The sequence below is a fragment of the Notolepis coatsorum genome (genome assembly GCF_963971535.1).
Source record: "Notolepis coatsorum genome assembly, chromosome: 18".
NCBI classification, from domain to species: domain Eukaryota; kingdom Metazoa; phylum Chordata; class Actinopteri; order Aulopiformes; family Paralepididae; genus Notolepis; species Notolepis coatsorum.
This window is the reverse complement of record NC_140182.1, coordinates 27,705,232-27,725,968: the sequence shown is the minus strand read 5'-3', so window position 1 is coordinate 27,725,968 and position 20,737 is coordinate 27,705,232.

Here is a 20,737-nt window from a genome sequence, read left to right as displayed (position 1 = left end):
GAGAGCTCTTTAGCAGTCTGTCTGTTCCCTCCTAGAGAGCTCTTTAGCAGTCTGTCTGTTCCCTCCTAGAGAGCTCTTTAGCAGTGTGTCTGTTACCTCCTAGAGAGCTCTTTAGCAGTGTGTCTGTTCTTTCCTAGAGAGCTCTTTAGCAGTCTGTCTGTTCCCTCCTAGAGAGCTCTTTAGCAGTCTGTCTCTGTCTTTTCCCTCCTAGAGAGCTCTTTAGCAGTGTGTCTGTTACCTCCTAGAGAGCTCTTTAGCAGTGTGTCTGTTCTTTCCTAGAGAGCTCTTTAGCAGTCTGTCTGTTCCCTCCTAGAGAGCTCTTTAGCAGTGTGTCTGTTCCCTCCTAGAGAGCTCTTTAGCAGTCTGTCTGTTTCCTCCTAGAGAGCTCTTTAGCAGTGTGTCTGTTCCCTCCTAGAGAGCTCTTTAGCAGTCTGTCTGTTCCAGTGGCGGCTCGTGAATTTTTCTCCAGGAGGGTCGATCGATACCAAAAATGTACATGTACCAAGGTAGCACAATGCCACACACTGCACACAAACACGCGCGTGCGCACGCATCGCAAAACCACACACTACTTACTGTGTGCGTCAGAGAGCGTCGGTGAAACCAAAAGCATACGGATATTTAAGTAGGTACAGTTACAGTACAACTATCACCATTGCCATCAATCAATATGATCACAGAGTCCATGCAGCTATGTTTCCAAACACTCACACCCCGATCTCAACTCTCTCTCTCTCTCTCTCTCTCTCTCTCTCTCTCGAAAATTAACAACACGCTGTGAGAGAGAGAGAGAGAGAGAGAGAGAGAGAGAGAGAGAGAGAGAGAGAGAGAGAGAGCGAGAGAGAGCGAGAGCGAGAGAGAGAGAGAGAGAGAGAGAGAGAGGGAGAGAGGGAGAGAGAGAGAGAGAGAGAGAGAGAGAGAGGGAGAGAGCGAGAGCGAGAGAGAGAGAGAGAGAGAGACCGAATTAACTCACTGTTTACGTGGTCGAGGAGGGCTTGATAAAGTGTATAATGTCCACTGTTGTCCCCAGACTGTTGATGTATATCCAGTTATCCACTCTGTCCAGACTGCATCCAGATTAGCTTGTTAGCACAACACAACAGTACTGTGATGAATTCAATTAATGAGTCTGTCTTTGCCCATTTCCGCGTCAAACAGCCTGCAAACTACCTGGCGTTCTATCACCATGCTCTAAGACAAACTCTAACCTTAACCAACTTTGAAAGAGTGCCTAAGCTTAACCGTCGAAAGAACTTGCCGTCACGCTCTAAGACAAACTCTAACTGTAGGAAAGCCTGCTAATAAGACTACTTTGTTCTGTAATAGCCCTTCATATGTTGTTGTTGACAGGAAAGGGTAATTGATTCATGCCTGCGTAATCGTTCAGTGTGATGTGCCCCGATCAAGTGTTGCACTCTAGTCTTCTGATAACGTTACTGACCATTAAGAGTTCTCTCCCTTTAAGTGAGCAAGCCGGTCTCCGTGTTACTGCCTGACGACTACTTCGTTCTGTACCTGCCCTTTAAGAGTCCCTCCCCTTTAACGTGCACGAGCTATTCTCTGTGTTGCTGCCTGATGGTCGGCTGCTGTAGCAGTAATGTCCGTCCCTTTGGGATAACGTGTGCGTCAATGAACACAATCACACACATGGAAATATCCCAACCACACACACCTTCCTGTTCCCAATAAAAGACAATACCTGCAGCACGCCTCTGTGACTCTCTAATAGGAGTTACAACGCCATAGTGTCCGCCAGCTCTATTAAACGCAACCCGTGGAGGCCCTAGCCCTCCGTTTCATGGTCCTTCGAAGCCGGATAGAGCTTCTCCAAGACGCTATGGCAGACCAGGACACCACAGAGACCACCGCTCACCCGCAGAGAGAGCGCCACCTACCAAGCCACCTACGTGACCTCAGGGTGGGTCATGAACCTGAACTCAGTACTCGGATCAGTCAGTACTCGGATCAGTCAGTACTCGGATCAGTCAGTACTCGGATCAGCCAGTACTCGGATCAGTCAGTACTCGGATCAGTCAGTACTCGGATCAGTCAGTACTCAGATCAGTCAATTCCTAGACCCACCATAAGGTCAGATGTCGGCTCCCATCGTTCATACCCGGCGAGTACCACAAGGGCCCCGTATGAAGGTAGTAGGTCCTCACGTCTGTCAATTCCTAGACCCACCATAAGGTCAGGTGTTGGCTCCCATCGTTCATCTGGGAGTGTACACCGACAACACGCTCTCTCACCAGCCCAGGAAGCAATCCTCCAGGAGTACATCCACTCCATGGAGCTTGAGGAGCTACAGCGCCAGGTACAAGAAGACTACGACGCCAACCTGGAGTGTAAACGTTTACAACGCATAGAGCAGGAAGCACAAGACGCACGGGAAGCTATCGTTAAACGCCTGGACAGGCAGAGGCGGCTTAAGAAGAAGGAGAAGGAACTTCAAGTAGCCAAACTGGTCACCTCACTTCAAGAGTCAAAGACGAGGGCTCTTGTACGTGCAGCAACATCTGAGCCGACCCATCCACCACCTGGACAACAGCACCACGTAGTGGCACCTGTGCCTCTAGCCCTTCCTACCGTACCACAGCACATGCATCCCCTGCCGGCTAATCCAGCCGCCATCACTCCAGTGATACACCACCCAGCACAGGCAACGCCTCGCCCTGCCGCTCCCCCTGTGTCGCCAACCAAGCTCCCAACATGCATGGTTCACTTGAGCAACCTACAATCTCACACAGGGCCCCCTGTAGCTACTCACAGTACCCAGAGTCCTACCTATGGTGCAACCATCCCTAGTACTCAACTCAGTACCCAACCTAGTACTCAACTCAGTACCCAACCTAGTACTCAACTCAGTACCCAACCTAGTACTCAACCCAGTACTCAACTCAGTACTCAACTCAGTACCCAACCTAGTACTCAACTCAGTACCCAACCTAGTACTCAACTCAGTACCCAACCTAGTACTCAACTCAGTACTCAACTCAGTACCCAACCTAGTACTCAACTCAGTACCCAACCTAGTACTCAACTCAGTACCCAACCTAGTACTCAACCCAGTACTCAACTCAGTACTCAACTCAGTACCCAACCTAGTACTCAACTCAGTACCCAACCTAGTACTCAACTCAGTACCCAACCTAGTACTCAACCCAGTACTCAACTCAGTACTCAACTCAGTACCCAACCTAGTACTCAACTCAGTACCCAACCTAGTACTCAACCTAGTACTCAACCTAGTACTCAACCTAGTACTCAGCCTAGTACTCAACCTAGTACTCAACCTAGCACCCAGCCTAGTACTCAACCTAGTACTCAGCCTAGCACCCAGCCTAGTACTCAGCCCAGTACTCAACCTAGTACTCAACTCAGTACCCAACCTAGTACTCAACTCAGTACCCAACCTAGTACTCAACTCAGTACCCAACCTAGTACTCAACTCAGTACCCAACCTAGTACTCAACTCAGTACTCAACCTAGTACTCAGCCCAGTACTCAACCTAGCACCCAGCCTAGTACTCAACCTAGTACTCAGCCTAGTACTCAACTCAGTACCCAACCTAGTACTCAACTCAGTACTCAACCTAGTACTCAGCCCAGTACTCAACCTAGTACTCAACCTAGTACTCAACCTAGTACTCAGCCTAGCACCCAGCCCAGTACTCAACCTAGTACTCAACCTAGTACTCAACTCAGTACCAAACCTAGTACTCAACTCAGTACTCAACTCAGTACCCAACCTAGTACTCAACTCAGTACTCAACTCAGTACTCAACTCAGTACCCAACCTAGTACTCAACTCAGTACCCAACCTAGTACTCAACTCAGTACCCAACCTAGTACTCACCTCAGTACCCAACCTAGTACTCAACTCAGTACCCAACCTAGTACTCAACTCAGTACCCAACCTAGTACTCAACTCAGTACTCAACCCAGTACTGAACTCAGTACCCAACCTAGTACTCAACTCAGTACCCAACCTAGTACTCAACTCAGTACCCAACCTAGTACTCAACTCAGTACCCAACCTAGTACTCAGCCCAGTACTCAACCTAGTACTCAACCTAGTACTCAACCTAGTACTCAGCCTAGTACTCAACCTAGCACCCAGCCTAGTACTCAACCTAGTACTCAGCCTAGCACCCAGCCTAGTACTCAGCCCAGTACTCAGCCCAGTACTCAACCTAGTACTCAACTCAGTACCCAACCTAGTACTCAACTCAGTACCCAACCCAGTACTCAACCTAGTACTCAGCCTAGTACTCAACCTAGCACCCAGCCTAGTACTCAACCTAGTACTCAGCCTAGTACTCAACCTAGTACTCAACCTAGTACTCAGCCTAGTACTCAACCTAGCACCCAGCCTAGTACTCAACCCAGTACTCGACTAACTCAACCTAGGAACTCTCCCAGTCCTCCGCTCCCTGCCGTTGAAGACCTCTCTTCACGGAAAGATCTCGTCCAAGCAACAGTCAGGTCCCTTCACGGTGCGGCTGATGCCCAGACCACTGATCAGCCTTATGAAGCAGCCGACTTCCTCAACGCTGAGAAGGTCCTCCTTAAACGAACCCAGCTGGACTCCTTCCCAGAGGAGATCAAGGCCCTCAAGTCTGACCGACCTCTTCCCCCAGACAGTCGTTTCGCCACTCTATCTCCAGAGTACGACAAGGCTACCTGTCTCCCCAGAGTAGGCGGTAGGCCGCACAGGGCCGAGAACTTGGAGATGGATGACATTCACCCAATCGTCTTGGATCCACATCACCCCCTGACAAAGCTGATCATCCAAGATTATGATCAAACTCTTCTCCACCCCGGGCCCGAGAGGGTATTCATCGATCTCCGATCCCGACTCTGGGTCCTACGTGGAAGAGGAGCAATCCGCAAGCATCAGCACACCTGCCGAGAACGTCACGCCAGGCGAGCAAAGCCTGACATGCCTAAAATGGCCGCCCTTCCGCCCTGTCGCCCGCGTCTCTACAAGCCCCCATTCTATTCCACCAGAGTAGACTATTTTGGGCCATTTCACACCAAGATAGGGCTCCGGAGAGGCAGAAGTGGAGGAAGGACGGCAAGAAAGCCGCTCGGCCAGGTGGCCCTCATCGTTGACCCGCGGCTTCCTCGGGCACTCTGGCAGCCAGGGAAGGTCACGTACCCTGGAACTGACGGGCGCACCCGCACCGCAGCTGTCCAGGTGAAGGACAGAATATACCTGCGCCCTGTGTCCCGGCCAGTGCAGCTCCCGAGTCTCCCGGATACAGAGGACCATTGAGACTTTCCTGTTTAGTTCAAAAGGTCTAAGTAGACTTTTGGGTGCGGCTGTGTAGGAAAGCCTGCTAATAAGACTACTTTGTTCTGTAATAGCCCTTCATATGTTGTTGTTGACAGGAAAGGGTAATTGATTCATGCCTGCGTAATCGTTCAGTGTGATGTGCCCCGATCAAGTGTTGCACTCTAGTCTTCTGATAACGTTACTGACCATTAAGAGTTCTCTCCCTTTAAGTGAGCAAGCCGGTCTCCGTGTTACTGCCTGACGACTACTTCGTTCTGTACCTGCCCTTTAAGAGTCCCTCCCCTTTAACGTGCACAAGCTATTCTCTGTGTTGCTGCCTGATGGTCGGCTGCTGTAGCAGTAATGTCCGTCCCTTTGGGATAACGTGTGCGTCAATGAACACAATCACACACATGGAAATATCCCAACCACACACACCTTCCTGTTCCCAATAAAAGACAATACCTGCAGCACGCCTCTGTGACTCTCTAATAGGAGTTAAAACGCCATAGTGTCCGCCAGCTCTATTAAACGCAACCCGTGGAGGCCCTAGCCCTCCGTTTCACTAACGTTACCTTGTCCTTAACCTACTTCGAACGAAGAGTGGCTTAACCAGTGTAGAAACTGGCGTCGGCCAATCAGAGAGCGTCTCCGCGAAATGCGGCTACGGAAAAAAAACTGACGTCGGCCAATCAGAGAGCGTCTCCGCGAAATGCGGCTACGGAAATTATAGACGCTGCTAAGGCTGCTTGCCTAGACCGCTTCAAATCGCGCCCGGCGTCCATCATAATACATCATATTTCAACGCACAGCGCGTTACGCACTGATTGGCTGCGACGGATACAGCGATGAAACAGTGCACGCCGTGCACGCGCACTCAGAGCGCTATTGCGTCTAGCCCGGGCCGAGAGAAATACGGCTAGGAGAAATGCGGCTATGCGACAGTGAGTCAATTCCTGTTCAGGAAAACGATTATTTTTATTTGATATATTAACGTTATATTGTGCATTGGAAACACAAACATACTTAAAATGAGTAAATATTATTAATTTTAAACATGTTTATATTATTTATAGGGCTATAAAACAAAAAACCAAAAAAATTATATTTCTTGTTCTTCTCTCTTTTACAGGGGGGGGGGGGGGGGGGGGGGGGGGCGGCGCCCGAGCGCCCCTAGTGGCCAGCCGCCACTGGTCTGCTCCCTCCTAGAGAGCTCTTTAGCAGTCTGTCTGTTCCCTCCTAGAGAGCTCTTTAGCAGTCTGTCTGTTCCCTCCTAGAGAGCTATTTAGCAGTGTGTCTGTTCCCTCCTAGAGAGCTCTTTAGCAGTGTGTCTGTTCCCTCCTAGAGAGCTCTTTAGCAGTCTGTCTGTTCCCTCGTGGAGAGCTCTTTAGCAGTCTGTCTGTTCCCTCCTAGAGAGCTCTTTAGCAGTCTGTCTGTTCCCTCCTAGAGAGCTCTTTAGCAGTCTGTCTGTTCCCTCCTAGAGAGCTCTTTAGCAGTCTGTCTGTTCCCTCCTGGAGAGCACTTTAGCAGTCTGTCTGTGTGGCTGCCTTCCCGTAGAGCTCTTTCCACCAGACCACCTCGTAAAAGGATGAGATCAATTGAGCATTTAATTATTCTAATGATTTGAATGTATGATTTATCTCTGTCTGACAGTTATTAGACAGCGCTGACCTCCATCAGATGAGCGTGTGTCGTGCTCTTGTTGTTGTTGTTGTTGACCTATGGCCACGGGCACAGAAAGCTTTTAGTGTGTTCAACAGTATAGTGTATGCAGTGCTGCCGTACGCTGATGACATGCTGCTTCAAGTTCAAGTTCAAGTTTCTTTATTAGTTGTCATACAAAAATACAGAATACTTTTATATGAAATGCTTTTTTTCTGTTCTGATCCTGTATAAGTATAAAATAGAAAGTCAAAAGTACGTAAACAAGTGTAAACAAAAGTGTTCAATATACATATATACAATATACAACACAGAGTAGGAAAAAAAATGTGTAACTGAGTTACAATACAATATACAGTACAATGCAGAAATGGGATAAGGTACAACTTAGGGTAAGGTGCAATGAGATATGAGTTGTAGTGCAAATCTCTTTACCAATAAATATAAAGTGTGTTAAAGTGTCTAAAGTGGGTAAAGTGGGTGCTACATTGAGTTGTTTATTTAAAGTGAGTGTGTACATGTGGATGTGTGTGCTGTGAGTGTATTTGGTGGTTTGTTACATAGTGTTATTGTCGTTGAGCATCCTGGGCCCTGTTCCTCGTACCTGGCTAACTGAGTTAGCCGGATAATTTTCAGCATAGCTTGACTTAAGCCAGACCTTTCCGTTCCCCGACGCTCGATTGTCTAAATCACTATGACAACAGATCAAAAAGTTTGAACCTGGTCGAGGGCAGAGTTTAGTTCAGTTAGCTCAGGGGTCAGCAACCTTTACTATCAAAAGAGCCAATTTTCCCCCGTCCCACAAAATAAAATGCTCAGGGAGCCGCACAACATATTTACCCTTAAAATGAAGATAACACAGTGTATAACGTTCTGTTTCATTAGGGGCTCTGCTTGGCATCACTACTGCACTATCTCGCGTACGTGCACGCGTACTGAATAAACCACAAATGTACCTCTAATACCAGTATTAGTCTGACCACACCCCTCATCAGCTTACCTTCATAAGCAGGTGTGTGGTCACCTGCTCTCCTCCTTCTCGCTTTCACCACAAGGAAGAAGTGCCTCGGTAGATCCCCACACTTGACACCATGATGGAAGAAAGGTTTAGGAGCAGCTTTGGGAAACAAGGATACGTTGACATCATATCTTTATTTTCTCTCTCACTATTTTCGAGAAAATACGGCGATATTGTCTTCGTACTGGAGTGTCTGGAAGATGATGATCATTCTAAAAACCCTCCACCGGTTTTCGTATTGGGAGCACGCCGCTGCATGCTTCTCAACTGCAGTTCCTTGCTGTGTTTGTTGGGGTGAAACCTGTCAGGCCACAGCTGAACTGTCGGACATGCCGCTGTTGTGAGAAGCGGTGCGTTCCAGGTTGGGTGAGTAGTGTTTGCTGGCGGGCTCCACTTGTCTGTTAGTGCTATGGGGGCTACTTGACAAAGTTTATGGAAACCGGCCCCAGGCTAGGGTCCTTTGTTCAGCCACCTAGGCGACAGAAGGCCTTGGTCTGGAGACCATTATAGTTTTAACTAGTGGGCCGCGACCATTGACACTGGTGATCCCTGTGTGTTCTGGACGAGTGGATTCTCTCTGTCACCGTGTTAAGGCCCCATCTTTCATATCCAAATGAGAGTATTCCTTCACGAGGGGATATGTGCATGTAATGTGCGATAGCGGCAGATTCATGTTCAAAGTCAGCTACACAGGCCAGTTGGTACTGTGCTGATTCCGTCGGATGTGGGAATGTCACCGTTGTGAAGCGGTGTTGACATCTTGTTTTCTCTTTTCTCTTAAAAAGTGAGGAGAGGTTCAGAACGGCGGCCTGTCTGGGTGAGTGTTATGTCATTGTTTACATGTTCATAGCTTACGGTTAGCCGGTCAGCTGTTAACTGCTGCGTTAGCCTGCTGGATCGCTGCATGGCCTGCTTAGGGCCTCCTATTAGCCAGTCAGCTGTTAGCTGCGGGGCTAGCATGTCGTGGTCGCTAGGTAACGTTAGCTTGCTGCTATGGCCATGGCCTGGCGCGGGGTAGCTTAGCTTCTCGCGCGCCGCCGTGGGCTCGCTTCTGATCGCGTGCGTCGTTAGATCGGCGTCTCGCGAGCAGAAGCAATGGCACCCGAACGGTTGGAGCAGCCGTTAGCTTGATGCTATTCTGTTGAACGTGCTTTGATTTTAACATGTTTTACACTCTTGACCACGACGTCATCCTTGACAGGGGATGTTTCGTCGACCCTGCCCTGAGCCTGGACGGGGATTGCGTCAACAAAGAGGACTGTAGCGACTGGTTGGAGCGGCGACGCTGCCCGGATCGAACAACACAGGACGGCTGTGTTCTACGGTGTCTTGTGACTGCACTTCGCTGATCTGCGTTCCGGGTAGGAACGGGGTTGACCAGACCTCATAACACGTCTTCTGGTTTTACTTTGCTAAATGTATTGTGAATAACGGTGTTTTTCCCAAAACGTGTGTTGCTACAATGCATTTAGGATACGTTGCGGGTTATGTGTGAGCTGTTTTTGTCACTGGCAGTTAGCTTCTCCGTGCAAACGGGATGTAATGATCTGGTTGTTGTGTGAGTAACACGGCTGTGTACTCACAACTAAGGTAACTAACCTATGAAGCTATGCTTGGTGACAAGTGAGTAAAAGAATGTTCTTTCTCAGACTGTAATGACAATGAACAGTGTGTTCACACATTAACAGGTTTTCCTGTTTTAACTGGCCGTATTGAGGGTAAAATAGGAGGATTGTGTTTTTCCCCCCCGGTTCCCTGGGGACTTTATCACCTCCTATCAGACATGTTGTGCATTAATTGTGTCTTTTGTGTGGTAGGGATACGATGTAACTCTTAGCTTGATTGCTGAGGTTGTGCTAAATCTGCTGGAGAAACTTATTTCCTAAAGGGAAATTGGTTTGGTTGCTGTCATGTGTGCTTAGCAAGGCCTGTGGTCGATACTAATCAAGAATGATGTATTCTCTCATTGTGAAAAAAACGGCGTTCCTCTGTTGAGTGTTTTTGCCATTTTTTGTAGGTGATGATGGGTTGTGTGTGTCATGTGACCTACAACTGGGTTGTACTGGCCACAGAAGCACATGTGTATGTTGGACCGGGGTTCTTAGAGCCCTCTCTATTCTGTGTTTTTCCTTAGTAAAAATCAGATAGCAGGTTAGCTCATGCGCTGTGTGGAGCTGTGAAACGCTTCATAGAGCTGACTATGACTGTGTCATATTCTCTTTTTGTCGTTACGTCGTATCATGGGTGTGGGGTCGTAAAGGGGTGAACTGGTAACCTTTCCTCTCCCCATTGTTCTGTCGGTCAGGGGTACACCCCCTGTCCTTCAAGGTTCCCGTCACGTGGCGGTTCGGCACGTTACGGGGGGGGGGGGGGGGTCGGGAGGGAGTTCCTGGTCCCACGGCCTGGTATATTGGGCGTGTGCACCGCAGGAATTCCCCCGACATAGAGTACGTCACCGTGCGCGTCTCTGTTGGTAGGACTTCCGTGTGCTGTTCAGGTCCATATGATGGATCTGTTTTCAGGGGGGGTGGTCAGGGCTCCTCCTCACCAAGCGCCTATTCAGGCCTTCTGTGAGTTCGGACTCCTTCTTCCATGTGAGGAAGCCTCCATCAGAGTACAGAGCCTTCCTCCTCAGATTGTCAAAGTGAGTGGACCCTCTAGAAGGGTCCTTTTCTATTGTATGTATATTCGATTCAATTCGTTTATTGAGTGTGTATGGGTTCAGTGCCTCTTCCCCGGAGGCGCCTGGGCGCCTTGGGGATTCAATGACAGGTCTAAATAGCCTGTTCATTGATGGGGGTGTGTCCCGACGCACGTATAGTGCTAGCTCGCTGTAAACAGGCGATTGACTGGCACGCCTTGGTTGCTTGTGGTTGAAACAGCGTTTTTATAAAGCAACTGAGATGGGGGTTTTTCCTCTTCCGACGACCACATCCCATGACCTGGGTGGGTTGTCGACGGATTCTCGTTCATGTCTGGGGGATGATGACGGGATGGATCTGAACATATGTAGTGGGGTCTCACGCCCTTGGGGTGGGCCACCAGGCGCGGTTCGTCCGAACGTCTGGGTGGCGCCTTCTTTTCATGTTAAGATCAACACGCATATCTGCCCTTCTCCTGGAGTAGGCATGTCGGCGTGGTTAGGGCACGGGACTGGTTCTGGTCACGCTGGTCCAGATCAGTTGAACCCGTTGTCCGCTGGGGATGCAGATCTGCTGTTCTGGTACCCTGAGGGACTTGGGCTTTTTTCAGGGGGAAAAATGCCAGGTCGGTCTGGGTGTCACAGGGTTAAGCGCTATGGAGACCCTGGTTGGGTATGTTTTTACTCAGCACTGTCGTCATGGCTTACAGCCATGCCATTCTGTACGCGCTCGATCTCGTCGGATCTCGGCCGCTACACAGGTTGGTCCTGGTTAGTACTTGGTTGGGAGACCGCCGGGGAATACCAGGTACGGTGTGCTTAGGGGCTGGTTCTCCATTATTTTTCGCTCCTCTCTCACGCATGGCGAAGAGGGGCCTGTGGGGGTGGTTTTTTGACCTCCTCTGGTGACCCTGTGCTTCCCGTACCGCCAGGCCCGGTCCGAAGTGATGTTTGCGACCCGTAGGCCTGGGTTAACCCTTTTTGGAAACTGAAACACTTGTACTGCGGTATAGCCGGTGTATACCCGCAGGTGTGTTTTGGAGTTTTTTCTTGAGGGGTTATAGGAACAACCACCGCATTGGGTAACACCGAGGTGGTTGATTCCCTGGTGTGTTGGAGCAGTGTCAACTCCCGGGTTCACCGTTTGAGGGTGCCCCTGCACGTTCATGACGTCTGCCAATCGTGTCAGCCTTCTCTGCCTCGACCCCTCTGGGTGGGGGTTTTTAAATGGAGGCTTGGTCATGCAACACCGCCAGCTTACGCTCCTTCCGCCGGGGCGGCTGTGTTCAGCTGTCCCCTCTGGCGCCTGTCTCGTCCGCAGTCTCCAGGCTAGGGTTAACAGCCTGTTGCCTGGTTTTTCCCCGGTGCGCTGCCTGCTTCCGTTGGTTAACCTTTTTTGTGTGCTTACGGCCATGCTGACTGTCTGTTCTGCAGGGTTAGTGTGCCAGGCGGTGTACTGTTGGGGGGACGGGGCCCGCTCGGCTTACGGCCATACCGACCTGAACACGCCCGATCTCGTCCGATCTCGGAAGCTAAGCAGGTTCTGGCCTGGTTAGTACTTGGGATACCGCCTGGGATTACCAGGTGCAGTAACTGGGGGGCCTTTGTCCGAATACGCTGGCGATGTGGGGGGCGGGGCACTACGTGCCCACCTGGTGGGGTCTTGATGCTGGCATCATGGACTTCTCCGGGCCCCCATTCCAGGGAGTCCAGTCCTTTTGGTGGGTCTGGGTCTTCCTTCGCGCTCCGCTGCTACGGCCTTGCCACGGGGTTGGGTTTGCCCTTGACCCCGTGATTCTGGGGGCAGTAACGAGGTTGTTCCTCCGTTCGTTCCCGGGTGGCATGCGGGTTGTGCGTGTGTGTAGTCGTGGGGTCAAGCCACGGTCTGCTCACCCTGTGCGTTAAGTTGCTTGAGTGCCTCTTCGCACGGTCGGGTCCGTCGCCTTCCCGTGAAGCCTCTAATAGGGGGGATACCCTCCATTAGGGGGGGTCGGGGGGGCTCGGCCCTCCCTGTTCTGATGGTTTTGGGGGGCTGTCAGCGGGGTGTATTTGTCAGCCAGCGGCTCCGCTTGGCCTCCCTTTGTGCAGTAGTGATGCCAAGCAGAGCCCCTAATGAAACAGAACGTTAGGTTATGACTATAACCAAGTTCTGTTAATTAGGGGTGACGCTTGGCATCAGACGGCCGCTGCAGCCCTTGACCTCACCTTGTGGTGAATGCTTGGGAAGGAGGAGAGCAGGTGACCACACACCTGCTTATGAAGGTAAGCTGATGAGGGGTGTGGTCAGACTAATACTGGTATTAGAGGTACATTTGTGGTTTATTCAGTACGCGTGCACGTACGCGAGATAGTGCAGTAGTGATGCCAAGCGTCACCCCTAATTAACAGAACTTGGTTATAGTCATAACCTAACGTTTTATATATCCCCAAGCATACCCCACATTTAGCATAAAACGCCTGACAATTGCATACCAAAAGTAATTTGCGATTTATTATACTTTATACTTATAGCACACAGTTTGTTGCATTACTGGGATTATAAAGCAACAAAAAGAAAAAAAATTACTTTTTAATTGCTGTTTTTACCTGTTTTTACCAAAGGAAAACCTCAAACTCTTATGAAGAGGAGAAAAACAACTGGCTGTGTAGACCTATTTTTTAATAAAACACAGAAGAGGAGACAAAACACTGGTGTCTGTAGACCGACTTTGAAATAAAACCCTGAACTATTCAGGTATATTTGAGTCCTTCCCTTATTTGTGGAACATTTATAAAATAGAAATTGTCCACTTTGAAAAAAGAATACCATGTGTAGACCTACTTTGAAATAACACACAGAAAAGGAGAAAAAACACTGGCATCTGTAGACATTGCATGGGATTATAAAGCAACAAAAAGAAAAAAATTGACTTTTTAATTGCTGTTTTTACCTGTTTTTACCAAAGGAAAACCTCAAACTCTTATGAAGAGGAGAAAAACAACTGGCTGTGTAGACCTATTTTTTAATAAAACACAGAAGAGGAGACAAAACACTGGTGTCTGTAGACCGACTTTGAAATAAAACCCTGAACTATTCAGGTATATTTGAGTCCTTCCCTTATTTGTGGAACATTTATAAAATAGAAAGTAAACCTCAAACTCTTATGAAGAGGAGAAAAACAACTGGCTGTGGAACTGGTTGTGGAACATTTATAAAATAGAAATTGTCCACTTTGAAAAAAGAATACCATGTGTAGACCTACTTTGAAATAACACACAGAAAAGGAGAAAAAACACTGGCATCTGTAGACCTACTTTGAAATAAAACCCTGAACTATGCAGCTCTATTAGAGTCCTTCCCTTATTTGTGGAAAATCTATAAAATAAAAAGTAACATTTTCATTGTTCGCAAATTTCTCACCACATATCAGGCATACAGGTAAGCCTTTTGTTGACTAAATATCTTAGTTGATGAAATATTTTTTCATTTCAGTGTCACAGTATGACATCGATCTCAAAAAAGAAAAAAAAAAAAAAAAAAAAAAATTGGGCCAGGGAGCCACAGCTGATTGGCTAAAAAGCCGCATGCGGCCTCGAGGCCGCAGGTTGCCGACCCCTGAGTTAGCTGGATAAACCATGGCCACACCCTCGCAAAGAAATGCCAGCTCGCTTCCTAAAATAATTCTCACAGTCTAGATCCCATTATACCATTCTGAATTATGTTTTTGTGCTTAGTTTTTCTAGAGGGGGCGTTTGAAATGTAAAACAATAGACCTAAAATGCTGATACTAAATTTACTTTGTCTAATAATGCGCGTTATATATACACCGCTCGCGAGGTGCGATATACACATTATGTGGTTATTTTAATAACGTGGAGCATTGCAAATGTGAATCCTGCAGGGATGTTTTTAATGAATGAAACCTATTGCTCGTTTGGCTCTGATTCCTTTCATATTCTCCGCTGTGGATGTTTAACGGAGCGCCTGGATTTTGTTTCATTCAAGCATAAATTGAAGTCTTCATGCGTGGATTGTGGATATGAATTACGACAAATCTGAATATGTGGATTGTTGAATTGTCACTGTCACTCACACGTTATTGTGATGTTGTAACTGGGATAAAAATGTTTGAGGAGATGCGCTGTTTGATTTGATGACATGGACGTGACTTGAGAAAATTAATGAGCAATTGCAAGCCTTTGACGTTTTGATGAATGCATTTGAGAAAATGCATTTATCTGTTCAAGCACTGTTAGTGTTATCTGATGATGAACAAGAAGGTGATTAACATGACTGGTGTCACTGGTATAAACCAAAGGTTAATCAATTCAATGCATGTATGGATGATGTCCGAAACAGATTAAAACCTGATTAATAGTGAAACTGTAGCTCCCTCCAAGCCTCTCTTATTTCGGGGGTCGAGCCTTGAAAACTTTGGGAACCATGTATTTATATATAAAGTACATGATACCAAGCCGAGCGCATACAGTACAGATATCCTCATAAGTATCTATTAATTTGTATCAATTAGATACTATTTGGGCTTGTTTGTATCTACTTATTCTGAATGAGTTTTAACTAATTAATTTCGCTAGCAAGATCTCATTCGATTATTCATTCCATTAAGCCTACTGCCAGCAGGCACATTTAAAGAAATATAATCTGATTGATTGGGGTAATGAGGGACTTAAAATTAGCCTATAGATTATGCATTTAACTTGTCTCCGAGGCTATTGAGCCGTACTGTATTGTACCCATTCTGCAATCTTTTAATAAAGTTTTAAATCAATCAATCAATCAATGCCGTTAGAAAATCAGGATTTCTGCGATCGACACCTGCTGTCTTTTCAGGTGAGGCGGCCGTGCGCAATTATCCTGAGTATCAAGTCTGGTTCGAATTAACGAGACTGAATCAGCGTTCGAGGAACAGGGAAATCCCGGATTCAAACATCGGGTTAATTGATTCTGGATAATGGGACTTTTGATCGACTTAGTTGAACCAGGTACGGGGAATAGGGACCTGGTGGCCTGGGGATAGAAGCTCCTTCTGAGTCTCTCTGTACTGGCCATGAGACTCCGGTATCGCTTGGCTGACCGCAGCAGTTCCAAGAGGCAGTTGTTTGGGTGGCTAGAGTCTTTGATTATTCTCTTAGCCTTACCCCTGCAACGCTTGTTGTAAATGTCTTGAAGAGTGGGAAGCCCACCTCCAATTGTGCGTTCGGCTGGGCCACTCTCTGTAGTCTGCTACGGTCTTGTGCGGTGCTATTCCCAAACCAGGAGGTGATGTTACCAGTCAGGATGCTCTCTATTGTGCATGAGTAGAAGTTCTTAAGGATCTTCTGACTCACTTTGAACTTCCTTAGGCACTTAAGGAAGTAGAGGCGTTGAAGTGCCTTCTTGATAACACTGTCAATGTGTGTGGTCCATGTCAAGTCCTCAGATATGTGGACTCCGAGGTACTTAAAACTGTTCACTCTCTCGACCGGTGCCCCGTCGATGCTGAGGGGGCTGTAATCCCTGACCCCAACCTCCTAAAGTCCAGAATCAACTCTTTTGTTTTGCTGACGTTCAGGGAGAGGCAGTTCTCCTGACATCACCGCGCCAGATTCTCTACCTCTTCCAGGTAGGCTCTGGTGGACTCCACGGGTTCCTGCTGACAGTGTGGAGTTTTGATCGGGGACCAGGTCATGTCTTAACGTCCAGGAGGACGACGCCCACCGAGGACATATACGCTGCTAGCAGGGCTGGTTAACCCTTTCACTACCACACTACCAAAAGGGTTAACCCTTTCACTGTGACAATACAGAAGGTTAACCCCCTCACGACAAAGGATTAACCCTTTCACAACCACACTACAGAAGGTTAACCGTCTGTACACTGTAAAACTGAGCGTCATCAGCTCATTTTATTCAACTAAAACTGTGTAAAATGCAATTCATAAATGGTTCCAATTCATTGAATTCAGCTCAATTTGATTTCAAACGGCACATAGTCTTTTTTATTATGTATTGGTTACTAATAATTGTATATTTTTTTTATCCACTTTTTCTCCTGTTTTTCTCAGATTTTTCTCCTATCCCAATTTTCTGCGTTATGCCAATTCCCCCCTCCCCTTCCTGGTCATTGCTCGCATGTGCCCCCCACTGGTCGGTCTAGGGAGTCCTGAAGTCTAACAGATGCTTCCTCCGTTACATAGGAGACAGCCAGCAACCTCTTTTCACCAGCCTAGCGCGGACTCTCATTGGTGAAGTGTAACGCGTGGGAGGTCACACTACCTTCAACATATCGGAGTCGCTGTTTACAACGACCAGAATACCACCCCATCGGCTTCCTTCCCGCTGACTCTGCCAATTGAGCCAGTATGACGACCGGCCAAGCCGGAGGCAACGCTGACAGCTGGATTCGATACCGGTGTCTCTTGCGTTGGTGACAAGCGCTTACACCGCTGCGCCACCCAGCCGCCCTGGTTACTAATAATTATTTAATAAATATTAATGAACCCCAATCCCAGTTTTTACAGTGAAGTGTGGTAGTGAAAGGGTTAACCTTCTGTAGTGTGGTAGTGAAAGGGTTAACCTTTTGTAGTGTGGTTAGGGAAAGGGTTAACCTTCTGTAGTGGGGTAGTGACAGGGTTAACCTTCTGTAGTTGGTAGTGAAAGGGTTAACCTGTTCCACTCGACGGGGTCGGTACCGACCTCTTTTGACCTTATTATCATATAGGCATATTTTTATGAAGATGAAAATAATTTGTGATTTTAAAATCAACCGTTTTCATGTAGAAACATCACTACTATGTCACAAATACATGTAGAATGTAAAACGTTAGGTTGGCAATAGTTTAGCAATAGGTTAAAAGTGTACTTATATCATTTTAAGTTTTCTATTTGCGATCGTCTATTTTGACCCGGAACCGGAAATGGAAATGTTGAACCATGGGAATTGTAGTTTTTTGCTGCCATTTTGTAGAGGAGATCGCTAGATATCTTCCAGCGTTGAAATTTCTCCGATCTACACTGCCTGTCACATACTTTGGTTGTTCAAAGTTCAGCGTTCTGAATGAATCATATCAATAATTGTTATGATTCGCGATAATAAGCTACAAAAGGTAACGTTTTTGACAAATATTGAAACGGAGTCAGTTTCTCCACACTATTGGTACCATGTAGGAAGAATTAGATCTGAAATTAGTTTCAAAATGGTTACACTGTGGGGGAAATAAAATAGTACAGTCGATTACAGTAAATATCAGTATCTGTTATTATGCAAGCCTGGTGATACTATATCCAAATTGAACTTGGCCATTTGAAAGATACTATATGTATATATATATAAATGTGCGAATTGGCTATAATAAGGTAATGTATAAGCATATATTCTATATTCTATAATAATATTTCAAATTGCATTGGTCCGGATGGGAGAATTCAGTACTGTATATACAGAACCTTCAGTTTGATCATCTTCCCTTTATTAATTTCCTTAGATCTTTTGTACACATGATCTCAAGAGGGTACTGAATGAGCTCAGTGGCAGTTTTTTAAGTTTGGTCATTATTATCATGGTTTTATTCACTGTCAAAGATGAAAAGAAAAATCATAATTCATATTTTCCTTTGTTTCATCACAATTTAAGCAAGCCTAGTAATAGACACAATATTTCTGACACTGAGAATACATTCATTGAGGTCCATAGATGTTCCTAGATACCAAGAATATGCAAATAGCCCTTGTAGAAGTGGAGCAATATTCCATTTACCTAGGTATACATTTTATGCAGATTTTCACCTGGGGGTGGAACAGGTTTTCTGTAGTGTGGTAATGAAAGGGTTAACCTTCTGTAGTGTGGTTAGTGAAAGGGTTAATACAAAGAGACAAAAAGCAGAATGCATGCTCCTTTTTAAGAAAATATGGTATTTTCATTCAGGAGGAGAAAGGACCACCAAAGAAAACCTGTTTACAGTTTGTAAGTGGGTCCTGAGAGAGAGAAATACTGAGAGGAAGAGATAGAGAGAGAGATGGTGTGTGTGTGTTTGAGAGAGAGGGGGGAGTGGAAGAGCGAGACAGAGGGTGAGAACGAGAAGAAGATAGAGAGAGATGGTGTGTGTGTGTGTGTGTGTGTGTGTGTGTGTGTGTGTGTGTGTGTGTGTGTGTGTGTGTGTGTGTGTGTGTGTCTGTGTGTGTGTGTGTGTGTGTGTGTGTGTGTGTGTGTGTGTGTGTGTGTGTGTGTGCATGTGTGTGTGACTGAGGGCAGCGTGCACACATAAACAAACGCACACCATATAGCCCCACTCCCCTTCAGTTTGTTCTGAATACGTCAAAAACCTCACAATTATTCATTCTTTTCTTTACTGTTTCAGTAGCGCGAGCAAGGGTGCACACCTGGGAGTTCTGTATACGTTCATTCATACTGTCATACATACATTTATATATACATTTATTCACTCACCATTTCCACGAGACATCGGACATTATACACCAATATTCTCGTAAGTTTCCTCATAAATAACCTCGTAGGAAGTTTGTAAAAGAAAACCTACGATAGTCACCCCCGGAGTCATGAACGCGTGGAGAGGTGCACTTATGTTGCCAAAATGATCGCAGCTGCGAACTCCTTGAATGAAGTAAGTCACTCATTCTTAAACTGGAAACGCGTTCTCGTACACGTGCATTTGCATACAGACACGCCTCGCCAGCTCCTTATAAGGCGAAGGACCGCGTGCAAAACGGAAGCGAGAGGCTCAAGATTGCATCTGTGCCGACCCCCGTATTCAACAGGTAGCGCAGAAGCGCTAATTATATTAGATTAATACAAATTTGATTAGATTAAAATGTATTGTCCTCATACCGTCTACCAGCGCTGTTCCCCATCCACCAGCGCTGTTCCCCATCCACCAGCGCTACCCCCCATCCACCAGCGCTACCCCCCAGTCCACCAGCGCTGCCCCCCAGTCCACCAGCGCTACCCCCCAGTCCACCAGCGCTACCCCCCAGTCCACCAGCGCTACCCCCCAGTCCACCAGCGCTACCCCCCAGTCCACCAGCGCTACCCCCCAGTCCACCAGCGCTGCCCCCCAGTCCACCAGCGCTGTTCCCCATCCACCAGCGCTGTTCCCCATCCACCAGCGCTGCCCCCCAGTCCACCAGCGCTACCCCCCAGTCCACCAGCGCTGCCCCCCATCCACCAGCGCTGCCCCCCATCCACCAGCGCTGTTCCCCATCCACCAGCGCTGCCCCCCAGTCCACCAGCGCTGTTCCCCATCCACCAGCGCTACCCCCCAATCCACCAGCTCTGCCCCCCAGTCCACCAGCGCTGCCCCCCAGTCCACCAGCGCTGCCCCCCAGTCCACCAGCGCTGCCCCCCAGTCCACCAGCTCTGCCCCCCAGTCCACCAGCTCTGCCCCCCAGTCCACCAGCACTGCCCCCCAGTCCACCAGCACTGCCCCCCAGTCCACCAGCGCTGCCCCCCATCCACCAGCGCTACCCCCCAGTCCACCAGCGCTGCCCCCATCCACCAGCGCTGTTCCCCATCCACCAGCGCTACCCCCCAGTCCACCAGCTCTGCCCCCCAGTCCACCAGCGCTGCCCCCCAGTCCACCAGCGCTGCCCCCCAGTCCACCAGCACTGTTCCCCATCCACCAGCGCTGCCCCCCATCCACCAGCGCTACCCCCCATCCACCAGCGCTACCCCCCATCCACCAGCGCTGCCCCCCATCCACCAGCGCTACCCCCCATCCACCAGCGCTACCCCCCAGTCCACCAGCGCTGCCCCCCAGTCCACCAGCGCTGCCCCCCATCCACCAGCGCTACCCCCCAGTCCACCAGCACTGCCCCCCAGTCCACCAGCGCTGCCCTCCAGGGTTAGGGTTACCCAGACAGAAAGATTAGGAGAAGGTAAAATCTCATCCCTGTGCCCGTGCCCACCCCAACACTTGCTCAGTGTTGGGGAACAGTCCCCTAACTAACTTAACCCTAACCCCAACCCTAACCCTAACCCTAACCCTAACACAAACAGGAATATAAGGGGTTACATGTTGAGTTAGGTTCATAGTGGTATTCATAAAAAAAGAATTGGAACGAAATAATACAAATTACGTTTTTTATGACCTTGAACGCAATGCAATCTTTTCATGCACTACCGTGCCAACTCTGTCAGTTACCT